Here is a 15,413-nt window from a genome sequence, read left to right as displayed (position 1 = left end):
AAACCAAGTTTCTAACCATGGGTTTGTGCCCTATTCAACCTCACTCTGCACAACACTCCCCTCATTCACAATAGTGCAAGAACATGGTCTTCCTTCCTGTGTATTGTTTGAACACACCAAATTTTTTTCTTCCTCTAGGCCTTTGCATGTGCTGATCTTTCTATTTGAAATGCTTTCTCTACCTCCTCTCCTCTTACCCCCATTTCACTTGACTGACATTCTCATTCTCAATGTTTGGCAAAGACGTCACCTCCTCGGAGAAGTCTTCACTAACCTCCCTCTAGAGTAGCCTCCCACAGATATTGTCTATCTCATTATGTTTATTTTTCCTAAACTCTAATTACAGTCCATAGTCCACAGTTACCTTGTTTATATATGTGCTTACTTTTTCATTGTCTTGTCTTTCTTATTATACTTGAAGTCCACTGATGACAGGGACTCTGACTGTCTTGATCACTGATGAATCTTCTGCACCTAATGCATTAACACATTGTAGAAATTCACTAAAGATCTGCTGAATAAATGAAGAAATTTGTTTCTGGTACATTTTGCCTATAATATATACACTGAGGATATTTGAGAAATAATTGAAGATATGGCTTAAATTTTCCACATACTTCATTTTCAAAATTATGCATTGCCTTTGGTGTTAAAGTTTTAGGTTTAAAAATAGTTGTGTTCTTGTTTATTATTGGTATGGCTTTTTAAATTTATTTTTAAAAAACAAAAATTGTAGCCGGGCACGGTGGCTCAAGTCTGTAATCTCAGCACTTTGGGAGGCCGGGACGGGCGGATCACAAGGTCAGGAGATCGAGACCATCCTGGCTAACACGGTGAAACCCCATCTCTACTAAAAAATACAAAAAACTAGCCGGGCGAGGTGGCGGGCGCCTGTGGTCCCAGCTACTCCGGAGGCTGAGGCAGGAGAATGGCGTAAACCCGGGAGGCGGAGCTTGCAGTGAGCTGGGATCCGGCCACTGCACTCCAGCCTGGGCGACAGAGCCAGACTCAGTCTCAAAAAAAAAAAAAAAAAAAAAAAAAAAAATTGTATACATTTATGGTGTACAACATGTTTTGAAATATGAATACATTGTGGAATGGCTAAACCTAGCTAATTAACATATGTGTTAGCTCGTATACTTACTTTTTTGTGGTGAGAACACTTCAATTCTACTCTTTTAGTGATTTTCAAGCATGCAGTATGTTATTAACTATAGTTGTAGTATTGTTAATAGCATCTTTATTTAGCCTGTTATTTGCTTGGAATGTTTGGATGTTTTTACTGCCTAGATTCAAACAAGCATATGGTAATGAAAGCGGGTTACAACATATAAACATAATAATATTAACAGCTACCATTCTGAGAGCTTACTATATGCCAAGCACTGTTCTAAATCTCATGTATACTAAACTAAAGCATGATTATTATGCCTGCTTAATGGGTGAGGAAATCAGACATACCTTCTGATTTGAAGTGGTCACAAGTAAGGGAACATTTTATAATCCTCTTCATTAGGACTCAGTAGTATTAATTGTTGGGAATGACTAAAAAAAAAAAAACAATACAAGCATCTTTTTTGGGGGGATCACACATGCTGAAAAGGCTTTCCATAATCTTTCTTTGAAAAGATTTCTTACTGATATAATAAAACACATAGTATTTTCAAACCAATAAAACCAAATGCTTAAATCAAATATTTAAACATTCATTTATATGCATTTTACATCTCTCTGTAGAGTAAAAGAAAGCATCCTTTGACCAGAGGCTTTCCTCCCGTTTCCCCTGGGTCCAATATCATGCCAGCCCATTTCACAGATAATAGAGCTGGGATGGTTAGCAGCAGCTAATATAGTATTGATTAGTTTATGACACTACACATCGAATATTTACTCTAATAAATGATTCTCCTGACTCCCTCTGAGTCTCTAGCTGGAGACAGTTGTAGCTGCCAGTGGAGTTGGAATTAGACGACCTCTTCATTGCCTTTCCTTTACATGGATACTGGAAAAGCAGGTTTCCATTTTCAAGAGTTACAATGGAGAATGTAGGCTATGATGAGAATAGAATCAAACTAAAGATTATTTATAAGTAATTACATTTTCTGCTTTGTTTCATGAAACATATACCGTATGTTTTCATATTAATGGATTTTTACATTTTGAAAGAAAAATTATTTGTATATGTTTAATCTCAAATGGTCTTAAAACTTGTGATTCTAAAAAATAAGCTTGAAGGGCTAATAAATTAACTCTATATCATAATATAAAATCATTTATAATGATTTTTATTATAAATGATTGTGAGGGGAAAGGAAGAATGAATTTTGAATATTTTTAACAGAGACTGTCAAAATGTATCTGGGTTCTGCAAAGGAGGGCTGGATCTTGGCAAAGGAGCAGCATATCAATAACCACACACCTCGTCCTAGAGCATGCCTCTTACCATCCTCAACCCTTATTCACATGTTCCTGAAGCATCACTGTATTGGCTCTTCACATGCACCATTATAGGTCTTCTTAGTCCACCCACCCCACACTTCAGCCCCTGCTACAGCAACCAGTTCTGCACAGGCTCCTACCACCTTCCCAAAATGTAATCTGACAACCCTGCCCCTTGGCCTATGCTTTTTATCCCAGGACTTTTCTGAATCTGATCATCACTCAGGTGTGCTCTACCTTGTAGGGAGCACAGTTAATGCCTATGGGGTTTCCACTGGCCATTGGGGAATGGAAGATAATGGATAAATGCTTCCACTCTGGTCCCCAAGTTGGACAGTTCTGAAATACATTTAATTTTGATAGGCTCCTCGGATGATCCCAGGAGGATCCAGCTCCAGTCAACCCACAGCAGTAGCCAACTTGACAGCTCATCCTTATTTTGGCTTCCCTAGCTTTGCTATGCCCCTAGCCCTTCACCCCTGGCCCCTGCAATTAGTCCCCAAATAAACTTGCATGCAAGACTTGTCTTAAGCTCTGTTTTCAAAGGAAATCAGGCTAAGACATTTTCTTTCATGTAAAAAAATTTTAGGTTGGACAAAACATTATGTTATTCTACTGATAAGTTATTTTAAACATTTCATATTTATAATTAATAAATATATTATGAAGCAAAATGCACATTTTACATTTACTGGTCTCTTAAAATACAAAACTTTAAAGAAATTTCACACTTTCAGTGGCCAACACAGGAATGTTTTCTCAGAAACCAGTGGTTACCACAGTAGATGCAGAGTAGGTCCCTCAGATGCACAAACATATGCCGGTGCTCTCAGCGTCTAGGGGCCAATTTGTACATACCTGTCAAAATCGTGCTGCCTGAGGGCTTTTCTCTGAAGCTTCTGAAAGCCTGAACTGCCTGAGCAAATAGTAGGCCAGAAGTTTCTGGAATTAACCCCTCTGGAGCAACCTTCAACCAATGACTGATAGGAGTAAGGAATTTATACTCAGCTCAATAGATAGATGATAAGATAGGGAAATAGGTAGGTAGGTAGGTAGGTAGATAGATAGATAGATAGATAGATAGATAGATAGATAGATAAATAGATGGATAATAGATAATAGATTGAAAAATAGATGATAGGTAATAGAGATAGATTGATAGATAATAGATGATAGACAATATACTGATAGATAATAGATGATACATAATAGATTGAAAGACAGGTGATAAATGGATAATAGATTAAATAGATGATACATGATAGATTTAAAGACAGATAGTAGATAATAGATAGATGATAGATAGAAGATAGATGGCTAGATAATAGATAGATCAATGATAGATAGAGACATAGGTATATAGATGTATATATTTCTCATTCCCCAGGAGGGATAACTCTGAAGTGTGTATTCTACACCATTTCCCAATGTCTCCCTGGTATTAAGTGATAATGGCCATTAGTAGTAACTGGTTTGATGATGTACCTTCTATTGTCTGCCTTCCCTTTCCCATCTCACTTCCTTATTTCCCTTCTGGCGTTTCATACATTTCTCAAATAAGTTATTTTGTACTAAGAGCCTGTCTGAAAGTCTGTTTCCATGGGCACCCAAATGGAAACAATTTTGTTGGTACCAAAATCTGTAAAGCATTGCCCCAGGTCATACACAACGAGAATATTCTTCTTTATAAAATAGGCTCTGCACTTTTACCCACTGGTGTCACCCAGTTTACATGAGATCTAAAAATGAGAAATCAAACACTAATTCACAAATGGATGTGTGAGAAGAAATTCAGTGTGTATATCTATTCTTAAAATATGTGTGCCTCAGTGCCTTTGAGGCTTAGGGTTAAGTTGGGGTAAGGTTTTTCATTGGTTTGGGTTTTTTGATTTTTGATGACTTAGTGGTAAATTTCATTCACGCACCTAACAAACTGCATGTTTCAAAAATATTTTTACCAAAATAATGTGAACTCTGTTTTCTTCATTGTAGAATAAAGAATAGCTAAATTGATTTCAACTACTTTCTCAATCTTTTCATGATAGTCTCTTCAAATGGCAAACTGCTGTGTGAGGCATTTATTTTTAACATTCCAATATCATAGTGTGTTGCTTAAGATCTCAACCCTCACCCTCCTCCACAGACATATCATTTTTCTAAAAGATAAAATTTAATCAAGAAATTTGCCCAGAGGAAGGAGATGGAGGAGATAGCTCACCTAAGTTTATGCCTGCCCAAAGTGAAAAGACATATATAGTGTCCTCCTTGGATATTGTCACATTAAATGTGCTTTTAATGAGTTCCTTCTCATTGCCAGTATATAGACAGCATTATTCTTTGAAAGTCTTTCCATCTTCATCCGATGTCCACAGACTTCCCCCAATTCTAAGAATAAAGAGCCCACAGGAAGCAGCAAGAACAGGAAGGGAGAGATGCCAAAAGTGTAGGTCTTCCAAAAGATCTTATCCAATTCCAGTGATTTTATACAAACTTAGATGTTGAGATGGGGTGGAAAAATAAGAAGAAAAAGTTACCATTACTCATTGGAGAGATGGGACTATCATATGGCTGCTTTGGGTAAATCTCTAGGAGAGATATTTACAAATATTTTCTGGCCTCTTTCTATATATTAAGTATTGTACTAGCTCCTGAGAAATCAATATTAAATAATGTATATTTATTTAAGAAATTATTTCATAATTTACAGAAAAACCAAATCCCAGATTTCACTAGAGTATTATAAAAGCGGCCACTGAGGGCTTCATTTTGGTGCTACAAGAGCTCAAAGAGGCCTCTCAAGGAGCTTGGGGATTCAAGTGTATCCCCACCTTGCCTTTATGGAAAAATTCACTCTCCTGCCGCCAATTCCTCAAAAACATAGCAATATAAGAGAGGTTTTTTTCATTCTTTATCAACATAATTGATAACTGGAATTTATACAATGTGCTTGCAATATTAATAGAACATTTAACAAGAGAAAGTAGTATCAGATAATATAACCCCATTGCCCTTACTGGATATTCTTACCTTAAAGTGTGAAATTTGATTCATCTACCCTAGCAACAACTACTTTTTTGTACAGACTTAGCTACACAAGTATCTCAGAAATATTAGTGAGAATAGTGTGCTTTTATGTTCTGCTACTCCTCTGACCCCATTTCACTGAAATTCTGTTTAACTTCCTCTCTCCACCCCCACTCCCCCACTGGCTTGCAGTCTCTCCCTTTAATTCACAGGACTCTGAAGGCACAGAGGCTAAGCCGTGACGTTTCACAGACTCCCTGCCTGGTACTGTGGGGCCAATTTAGCACCATTGGATCGCATCACTGACTATACCAGCCACAGTACCAGGCACCAGAGAGAAAGAAATGAATCTTCTATCTCATGATCTAGACAGAGAGAGACACTTAAGATATGTGTTTTTTTCCACAGTGTGAGGACTGTGTCATAATGGAGGCATGTGAAAGACACCATAAGAGGAATGTGGCCCAGAAGCAGAGGGCAGAGAGGATGATGGACATTTCCTGCCAGAGGTGAGACACAAGCTGAGGCTTTAAAAAGGAATTGAAGTCAGCTGTGCATAGAAGGGGTGAGGGAATCAGTGATGCGCTGTGTTCCTTTCTTTCTGTAAAGGCTCCCCAAGAACATTAGATGAAAGGTGACACAGAAATGGAACACAACTCAAGCAATGAAGGTCAGGACTCTCTGCAATCCCATGAACCAAAGAGTTCGTGGGAACATTGTGAATAGCAGAGGTGAAGGTGAGCCCCACACCTGCTAGGACTGATAGTTCAAACAAATCCCTCTACTCAGCTCTACCTGGGTTTTACCACTTGCAGAAAAAGCAAAGGTCCTGAGAAGTTTATAAACCTCTTAAGAAATGAAGTTCCAGCTATCAACATAATTTACTAATTCCACAAAGGTCAGCAAGAGAGAATTTATACAAATACAGTATTCAGCATTTTACCTTATTAAAAACTGAAAGGTAGCCTGCTATGCATAAATAGGCTTAGTTTACCCACAATTAAGGGAGGAACTTGATCCACAGATATGTACACATATTTGAGAGGACATTGAAATGCTTGGTAATTTTTAAAATGTACATAACACTATATATCACCATCTTGTGTTTTATATACTTGTGCAAGTTAGCAACAAAATCCGTCCCCCTTTGTCATAGTCAAGCCAACAGAAAGTGCAGAGGGCTCCTGGATCCTCTGATAATTTGAGTTATGATTTTTTTACTTTACAATGGTGCAAAAGTGATTCACATTCAATAGAAACTGTACTTCCAATTTTGGATTTTGATCTTTTCCAGGGCTAGCAATATGTGATGCAATACTCTCTGGCAATTCTGGGCCAAATCATCTAACACAAAGCCTATTTTATAATAAAGTGTTAAATATGTCATGTAATTTATTAAATACTGTACTATACGGGTTCTGAGCACATTTACAGAATTCTAGGGTAAGCTACAATATTCAGTAGATTCAGTGTATTAAATGCATTTGCAACTTACGATATTTTCAACATGTGATAGGTTTATTGGGACTTAAACCCATAATAAGTCAAGGAGCTTCTGTATAAAGACAGACAGCTTTGTCTTCTGAGTGAAAACGAGACATATAAAAACTGAATTATAGAAAAGGTAATATGCTTCCCCCTCTTCATGGACAAAACTGAAAACAATTGACAGTAACTTGCTGCAGAGCGACATTTCAGCCAACAATAGATCACATATATGACAGTGGTTCCACAAGACTATAATGAGGCTGAAAAAGTCCTATCACCTAGTGGCATAGCCATCATAATGTCATAGCCACAGTGTACTGCCTTTTCTATGTAAACGGCTAAAGATATGTTGAGATATACAAGTACTTACTACTGTGTTACAATTGCCTACAGTATTCAGTGCAATAATGTGCTGTATAGTTTTTTAGCCTAAGAGAAATAGGCTGTACTATATATTCTAGATGTGTAGCAGGCTATAGCATCTGGGTTCCTGTAGGTACATGATGATGTTTGCACAATGACAAAATTGCCTAACGATGCATTTCTCAGAAGGTATCCCCATCATCAAGAGATACGTAACTGTATACCCATAACTTTCTTGGCAACTGCAGACTGAAAAGGACTCTTAATGAAAACTTGTCATATGCTTCTCCCCATAGTGGGAATCAACTAATGTGTGGTGTCTTCAACCCTGATCCACTTTAGAGGTAGTCATGGCATACACATCATTTAAATAAAAAATAACAAAATCAAAATGATCTGGTGCTTTTATGAGAATATTCATCTTTAGTAGCCTTTAGAAATGTTAATGAGTATAGATGAGTCTCCATTCTGTAAAAGGGAGAGAAAATCTACAGCAGGGAAATGTCACCTATGCTGAATGGGTTGGTGGAAAGCAGCCATAGATGGGCAAAGTAACATTTTTAAGATGCTGCCAAAATAAAATTAGAACTCAATAGCCTTGACCTGAAGAATTTAAAAACTATCAATGGTAATAAAGTTAATTAGCTGGTTAATGGCAATAGATGAATAGCTATTTATATTTAATGCCAAATAAAGTGAATGCCTTGGCACCTAGGAAATAGTATATATTAGCCTCACAGTACTATCAAGACAGTTCCAAGTCCACAGTCTTATTCAATAGGTATGAAAATCAGAAATTTCCCTAAAGTGTTTGTAGTTTTATTATCAGTTCTCATCAACTTGCTTTAGAAACCTCTAGCTCTTTTCAAGTAAATTCCTATTTCATTTCATGTATTATAATTCATGCTGAGTTTCATGTTTTATAATTCATGTTTAGTCTCATCAGAATGTTATAAAAGGCAGTGTTGTAAGTGGAACTCTGGATTAGTTTCATGCCCAGGTAAAATATCCATTCAAAGTATTATAAAAATTAGGCCAGTGAGTTCTGATATAAAATAACACAAGAAGTTCACTGATGTGGTTTCAGATCCACATTATTGCTAACCCTTAAAAAACCTCCACTTGTTGAATGTTTATATACTAACAAAGAAAGAAATACACAATTACCTGAAAATGCCATTACAATAGTCTTCCTTTGTCCAACCACATATTTATGTGAGGCTGGATTTTCTTCAGACACTTCAACCACATATCATACAGCAACAGATTGAATGCAGAAGCAGGTATGAGAATTCAGTTATCTTCAAGACAGACACTAACAAGGCTTATAAAAAATAAAGGAGTGCCACATTTATTACTACAATTTTTGTTTAGCAATCGTTATTTCTATGGCACAATAATTTTTATGTAATGTATAATGTTTCTATTATTTTTTAAATTAATAGATTTTCTCAAATATCCTGTTTTAATTTCTGTTGTGATAAATATGAATAGACATAACTCACACACAACTCCTTGGGCTTAATAATTGTTAAATATGAAAAGATATGGTGATTCTTTCAGCTGTTCAGCATGTCTATTCCAATTATGCATTTTGGAACTGGGGATATAACCACAGGATGAGTTTGAGGATATATTTGACCCACAGCAAGATGAATCTGAGCTAAAACTTTGTCAGTCACCTGACCTCCATAAGCCCCTACTCGGACTGGAAGGCCACAGTGACATTTTGGGCCTCATGGAATCAGTGTTAGTTCAGCATCAATGTTCAAGAGCCTCCTCCCAAATTCTGATTATTGCTCTCTTTCCAATGCACAATTATCATTGTAATAGGCTTTAGGTCCTTTGTAGGAAGGCTGAGAGAAAGATTAGCAGTATACATTTCCCATTGTGTTCAAGGGTCATTCCTCAAGGAGACCCAGTCTTCCCTTCATTCAAGGGGCTCTGGGTCTGTTAACTGGCTCAAGTCTGAGAACTGATTGAGCGGCTGTTTTTATGATTCTGTTTTTATGATTCACATTAGAATTTTGTGATTCACATTACCTGGAACTTTTGTTTATATAGATCGAGTAAGAATTTAATAGCTTCCTATCTATTTTACTTCTAGGAACACTATAATTAACAAGCCAACTTTACCAGTCTGCAAGAGTCAGACTATTCTGATTACTGCTTTGACCCTCTTGTCCCTTAGAGTAACCATCCTCATCATGCCTTTGGCAGTTGAGTGTTGCCACTTGGCTCTTACTCCCTGTCTTACTCTGTTTTCTGTTGCAACAGAATATCACAGACTGGATAATTTATAATGAAAACACGTTTATTTGGCTTGTGATTCTGAAGACTAGGAAATCCAAGAGCATGGCACTGGCATCTGGTGAAGAGATTCTTGCTTGCCATAAAATAGCAGACGACATGCATATGGCAAGAAGGCAAGAGTGTGCCTATCAGCTCAAGCTTCCCTTTCTCTTCTTATAAAGCCATGGGGTTCCACTCTGATGATCTTATCTAATCCTAATTACTGCCTAAAGGCATCACTTCCAATCAATATATGAATTTGGGGATTACGTTTCCAACACATGAAATTTAGGTGACACACTCAAACCATAGCATTCCACTTCCAAAATTTATGCCCTTCTCACATGCGAAATACAGTAATTCCATCCCAATTTCCCCAAACTCTTAACTTGTTCCAGCACCAATTTAAAAGTCCAAAGATATCTGAATCAGATATGGGTGAAACTCAAGGCACAATTCACCTTGAGGCAAATTTCTTCCAGCTGTAAGCCTGTGAAATTAAACAATTTCTCATTTCCAAGATACAATGGTGGAAGAGTATAGGATACACATTATCTTTCCAAAAGGGAGAAATAGGCCAGAAGAAAAGGAGTAACAGGCCCCAAACAAGTTCAAAACCCAATAGAGCAGATATTAAGTCTTAATATTTCACTCTATATGCTGCTTCCTAGACACACTGCAGGCTTTGGGCCCCAAAACTGCCTCACTCTTTACTATAGCTTTGTTGGACTTAGGCCACATTTCAGCTTTCTGAAGTTGTAGTTGCACGCTGGTGCCTGAAGCTTTCACAGGCTGACATTGCATGTTGCCAGTGACTGTACCATTCTGGGATCCCTGCAGCAATCCTGCTCCCAGGGCTCCACTAAGCATTGATTTAGTGGGAACTTTCTATGGCAGCTCCAACCCCACAGTTCTGCTGGGCATTACCTTAGTGAGGGCTCTCTCTGATTACTCCAACCCTGAGACAAGTCTCTTCCTGAACTCCCAAGCAGTCTGCAATATTCTTTAAAATCTAGGTGGATGCAATTATACCCCCACAGCTCTAACATTTTGTTGGTCTACAGAATTAATACCATGTAGACACAGCCAAAGTCTATGGCTTATACCCTTCAGAGTGGAAAGTCAAGCCACACCCAGAGGGGTCAAGTTATATGCAGGACCACTTGAACCACAGCTGGAATGGCCAAGGAGTGCTGCACTGGGATGCAGAGAGCAGAGACACAGGCAGCCATGGCTAGTGAGGCCACAGAGGGTTCTCAGGCCTGTCTCCCAAAACCATTCTGCCCTCCTAGAGCCCTGGGCCTATGATGGGAGGGGCAGCCTCAAAGATCTCTGAAATACCTTTGGACTCTTTCTCACATTGTCCTGATGATCCCTTCTATCTCTTTAGCAAACAGTCCCTGGGCTACACCCTTGGTTTCCTTTTCTGAATACACTTTTTTACTCTTTAAATTACCAGGCTGAGAGTTTTCCAAGTCTTTCTGCTTTCCTTCCCTCTTAATTACAAATTCCATCTTTAAGTCATTTTTTTCTTTTCGTAGCCTAATGTAAGCAATTTAAATTAGCCAAGCAGCAACCTGAATGCTTTGCTGCTTAGACATTTCTTCTGCCAGATATCTTAATTCATTGCTCTTAAGTTCTGCATTATGAACACAACCCAGCTATGTTCATTGCCAGTTTATAGCAAGAATGACCTTTACTCCAGCTCCTAATACCTTGTTCCTCAGTTCCATCTAAGACTTCATCAGAACGGCGATTACTATCCATATTTCTATCAGCATTCTCAGCACAACCAGTAAAATAATCTATAAGAAGTTACAAATATTCCCTGAGCCCTCACAAAAATCACCCTTAATGCCCTGTTCAGAGCAATACAGACTTTTTCTAGCCTGATCCTCCAAATTCTTCTAGCCTCTGCCCATTACCCAGTTCAAAAGCCATTTCCACATTTTTAGGTATCCGTTATTAGCAACAATCCCATTCCCAGTACCAGTTTTCTGTCCTAGTCCATTTTCTGTTCTATAACAGAATACCACAGATTGAATAATTTATATTTATATTTATATATATATATATATATATATAGAGAGAGAGAGAGAGAGAGAGAGACAGAGAGAGGCTTATTTGGTTTATAGTTCTTGAGGCTAGGAAGTCCAAGAGCATAGTGCTGGCATCTGGTGAGGGCCTTCTTGCGGCATCATGACATGGCAGAAAGCATTACATAATTAGAGGGCAAGAACATGCATGTTAGCTCAAAGTTCCCTTTCTCTTCCTACAAAGCCACCAGTTCTATCATGGGGGCCCCTCCCCAATGACCTTATACAATCCTAATTACCTCCTAAAGGCCTTACCTCCAATCAACATATGAATTTGGGGATTAAGTTTCCAACATGTGAAATTTGAGAGATACATCAAAACTATCCCAGGATCCAATTACTCCTACTGTATTTAGGTTGTTCAACTGACAGTCTGCAATTCTCACTGTAAGCTATGGTCAACATAGAAGAAAGGCCATGGAACTCTTCAAAAATATTGGGGCTTACCTCACAAATTATTTCTCAAAATAAAAGGTATGCCTCTGGACCCAGCCAGTGTGGATGAGTAGATCTTAAATGGAAAATTCACTCTACCATTCCAATTCTCCTAAGGCTTTGAATCCTTTCCTCTATGTTAATCCAAGGTAGTTGAGGCATTTCTAAGTCACGTGCAGTGAGCTATCTTTAGATCCATGTTTCAGTCAAGTAACCAAACTGTTAGAGCCCTTTCTAACTCCCAAGCTGCAACATTAAATGCAAAATCTTTATTTAGCAAGCTCATACCAATAAATTTGGCCTGATTTAATTTAATGTTCCTTCCACCATTCTCTCACATCTTTACTAACCATTCCGACATGTGTTCCACCAGATTTCTGCTGGTATAAATTAGAAAGCTCAAGTAGTTATTTTAAAGTATAGTGCACTTCCTCATGGGTGACACTTTGATCTCACCTTTAGGTACTTGCTTGGCCTTAAGTCTAGTTGTAAACTTAGAAAAAAAGAGGGGTGATAGGAGCAGGTCCTGAGAAGAATCAGCATTGTGTTGCATAGCAACTGCCTCAGGGAAGGCCATCACCATTTCCTCAGGCAACACAGGGTTAATCCCATCAGACTAATGTAGAAAGACCAGAATGCTATGGGTGGGGAGGCCACTTGGGGTAAGAATGTCTCTTCCACTAGGGGTGAGAAGACCCCTTCCACTGGGAAAGAGGATTCAACAGAATCTAGGGTTTCATTGTTCCCCAGATTCATCAGGGTCTTCCCACAAATCCCTATCCCAACTTACAGGATCCTATTCTTTCCCAATCAATGCCTTCACTTTAACAGCAGACACCCAGTGAGTCTGGGAGTACAACCTGTGGTGTAATTTCGTCAACTACAGATAATTTTCTGCATTTAATTTTCAGCAATTTCACACCTGTGACTACAGGAGGTAAGGCTCTCATTCAGGGCAGACCTAGAAGCTCTTAGGTTATTTATGTGGCACTTGAGCTGGAAATTCGAATTTCTGAGTTTATTTTTTTCTTTTCACCACTTTGTCCAGCAACATTGGAGCAACGAACCAATGTTATTTTATTCCCTCGTTTTCTAAAAACGTTTTGAAATACGTTTTTAGAAAGTTACTTAGCATCTTGGAGAGTCACTTAGCATCTTGCTTCTCTTTAATGGTTGGTTAGGCGTATTTAATGCCTGTTGTTCATGACATGGACTATCAGGGATCTCTTTACTACTGGAAACATCTAATCATATAAAAGAGATAATTACAGAAGGCTCAGGACCAATTCGGAAAACTCATCTTTAAAATTTTGTTTTCCTAGAACTACTCATGATACCAAAGTCTGTATTAGTCAGGGTTCTCCAGAGAAACAGATCCAATAGGATATGTAGATATATACGACGAAACTTATTATTGATACTGGCTCACACTACCTGCTGTCTGTTTGCTGGAGAACTGCAAAAGCCAGTGATGTAAGTCCCAGTCCAAATCTGAAGTCCTAAGAACCAGGAGCACTTCAAAGATAGAAGAAGATGGATGTCCCAGCTCAAGAAAAGAGAAAGTAAATGTGCTTTTCTACCTTTTTCTTCTATTTGGGACTTTAACAGATGAGACAAATTAGTCAATCTACAAATTCAAATGCTAATCTCTTCCAGAAATCCCCTCATAGACATCCCAGAGATAATGTCTAACCAGCTGTCTTGGCACCCCTTTGCCAAGTCAAGTTGACACATAAAATTAACTATCACAAAGGGTTTCTGAGACCCTGCTATAGAGGTGAAGAACACAAGTTTACACTTTGACATTGGGTTGAGTCTCACCTCTAATATATAGTTGTTGTATGACCATGGTTTACAAAGACTGAAACTCTCTAAACTTCAATTTCCTCATATGGGAAATGGAGATAATATTAGCTACTAGATTGTTGTGTTAAATAAAATAATATATATAAAGCCTCTGGCATGTAACAAGTGCTTAGTAATTGAAAACTCTTGTTACATCTCTAAAGCACAGGATGAGTATATAACAAAGATGTAATGAATAGTGTAGTATTTTAAAATCTACAAGAAAAAGATGCTTGAAAAAAATAGACCTGTGGGGTCCTGGGATCCAGTCCTAGGCTCTTGGACAGCATTTCTACACTTGCCCTGGGTCAGAAGGGAACTCACTGTCCTGAAAAGTAAGTCCCAGGCCTGGCAGCACTCACCACAAGCTGATGGAAGAGCCCTTGGGCTTTAAGTGAACATAGACAGTGGCCTGGCAGAACCCTTGTGAATCAGTAGTGCTGACAGCCACAAAGAGAGGCTCCTCTGCCTTTGGAAAGGGGAGGAAAAAATGGGAAGGACTTTGTATCGCAGTTTGAGTGTCAGTTTAGCTACAGGAAAATAAAACATCAGGTAAATTGCTAAGGTTTTTGACTCCAATTCCAGGCTCCAAGATAACATATCTGGACATGCACGGGGCCTGCGGGAACTCCCTGCCCTGAAAAGAAGGGCCTTAGGCAAGACCCAGTGCCATGCTGGCTTCAGGTCTGACCCAGCATAGTTCAGTGGTGGTGGCCACAGGGTGTTTGCATCACCACACCCCCAATTTCATATGTCTCAGCACACAGAAAGAGATCCCATTTGTTTGAGAAAAAGTAAGGGGAAAGAACCAGAGTCTCTCTCTGGTAATCTAGAGAATTCTTCTGACTGTTATACAAGACCACAAGATAGTACCTCTACAAGCTTGCAAAAACCACAGTGTTATTGGGCTTGGGGCCCAAGTTTCTTTCAAATATCTGGAAAGCCTTCCCAAGAAGGACAGGCACAAACAAGCCCAGACTGTGAACACTAAAATAAATACCTAATTCTTCAATGCCTAGATACAAACATCTACAAGTGTCAACATCATCCAGGAAAACATGACCTTACCAAATGAACTAAATAAGGCACCAGGGACCAATCCTGGAGAAACAGAAATATATGACCTTTCAGACAGAGAATTCAAAATTGCTGTGTTGAGGAAGCTCAAAGAAATTCAAGATAACACAGAAAAGTAATTAAGAATCCTATCAGATAAATTTAACAAACAGATTTAAATAATTAAAAAGAAACAGAAATTCTAGAGCTGAAAAATGTAGTTGACATGCTGAAGAATGCATCAGTCTCTTAACAACAGAATTGATCAAGTAGTTCATTTGGTAAAGGAAAATTAGTGAGCTTGAAGACAGGCTATTTGAAAATACACAGTGAGAGGAAACAAAAGAAAAAAGAAGAAGAAACAACAAAGCACAC

At 38.3% G+C, this 15,413-nt stretch overlaps 1 long non-coding RNA gene across 7 annotated transcripts in view; it reads right to left on the bottom strand.

Annotated features, from left to right (window-relative positions):
* LOC101925508 (uncharacterized) overlaps positions 1-15,413 on the bottom strand; it is a 373,900-nt gene that overhangs the window by 275,903 nt on the left and 82,584 nt on the right. For all 7 annotated transcript variants that reach the window (XR_010584614.2, XR_010584620.2, XR_012430867.1 and 4 more), the window contains 2 exons: positions 1,462-1,545; positions 386-474 (listed from right to left, as the gene is read on the bottom strand). This is a non-coding gene — a long non-coding RNA (uncharacterized lncRNA). The remainder of the gene's footprint in view (positions 1-385; positions 475-1,461; positions 1,546-15,413) is intronic.

Source organism: Macaca fascicularis, chromosome 1 (assembly GCF_037993035.2).
Source record: "Macaca fascicularis isolate 582-1 chromosome 1, T2T-MFA8v1.1".
NCBI classification, from domain to species: domain Eukaryota; kingdom Metazoa; phylum Chordata; class Mammalia; order Primates; family Cercopithecidae; genus Macaca; species Macaca fascicularis.
This window is presented reverse-complemented; position numbering and strand designations above follow the sequence as displayed.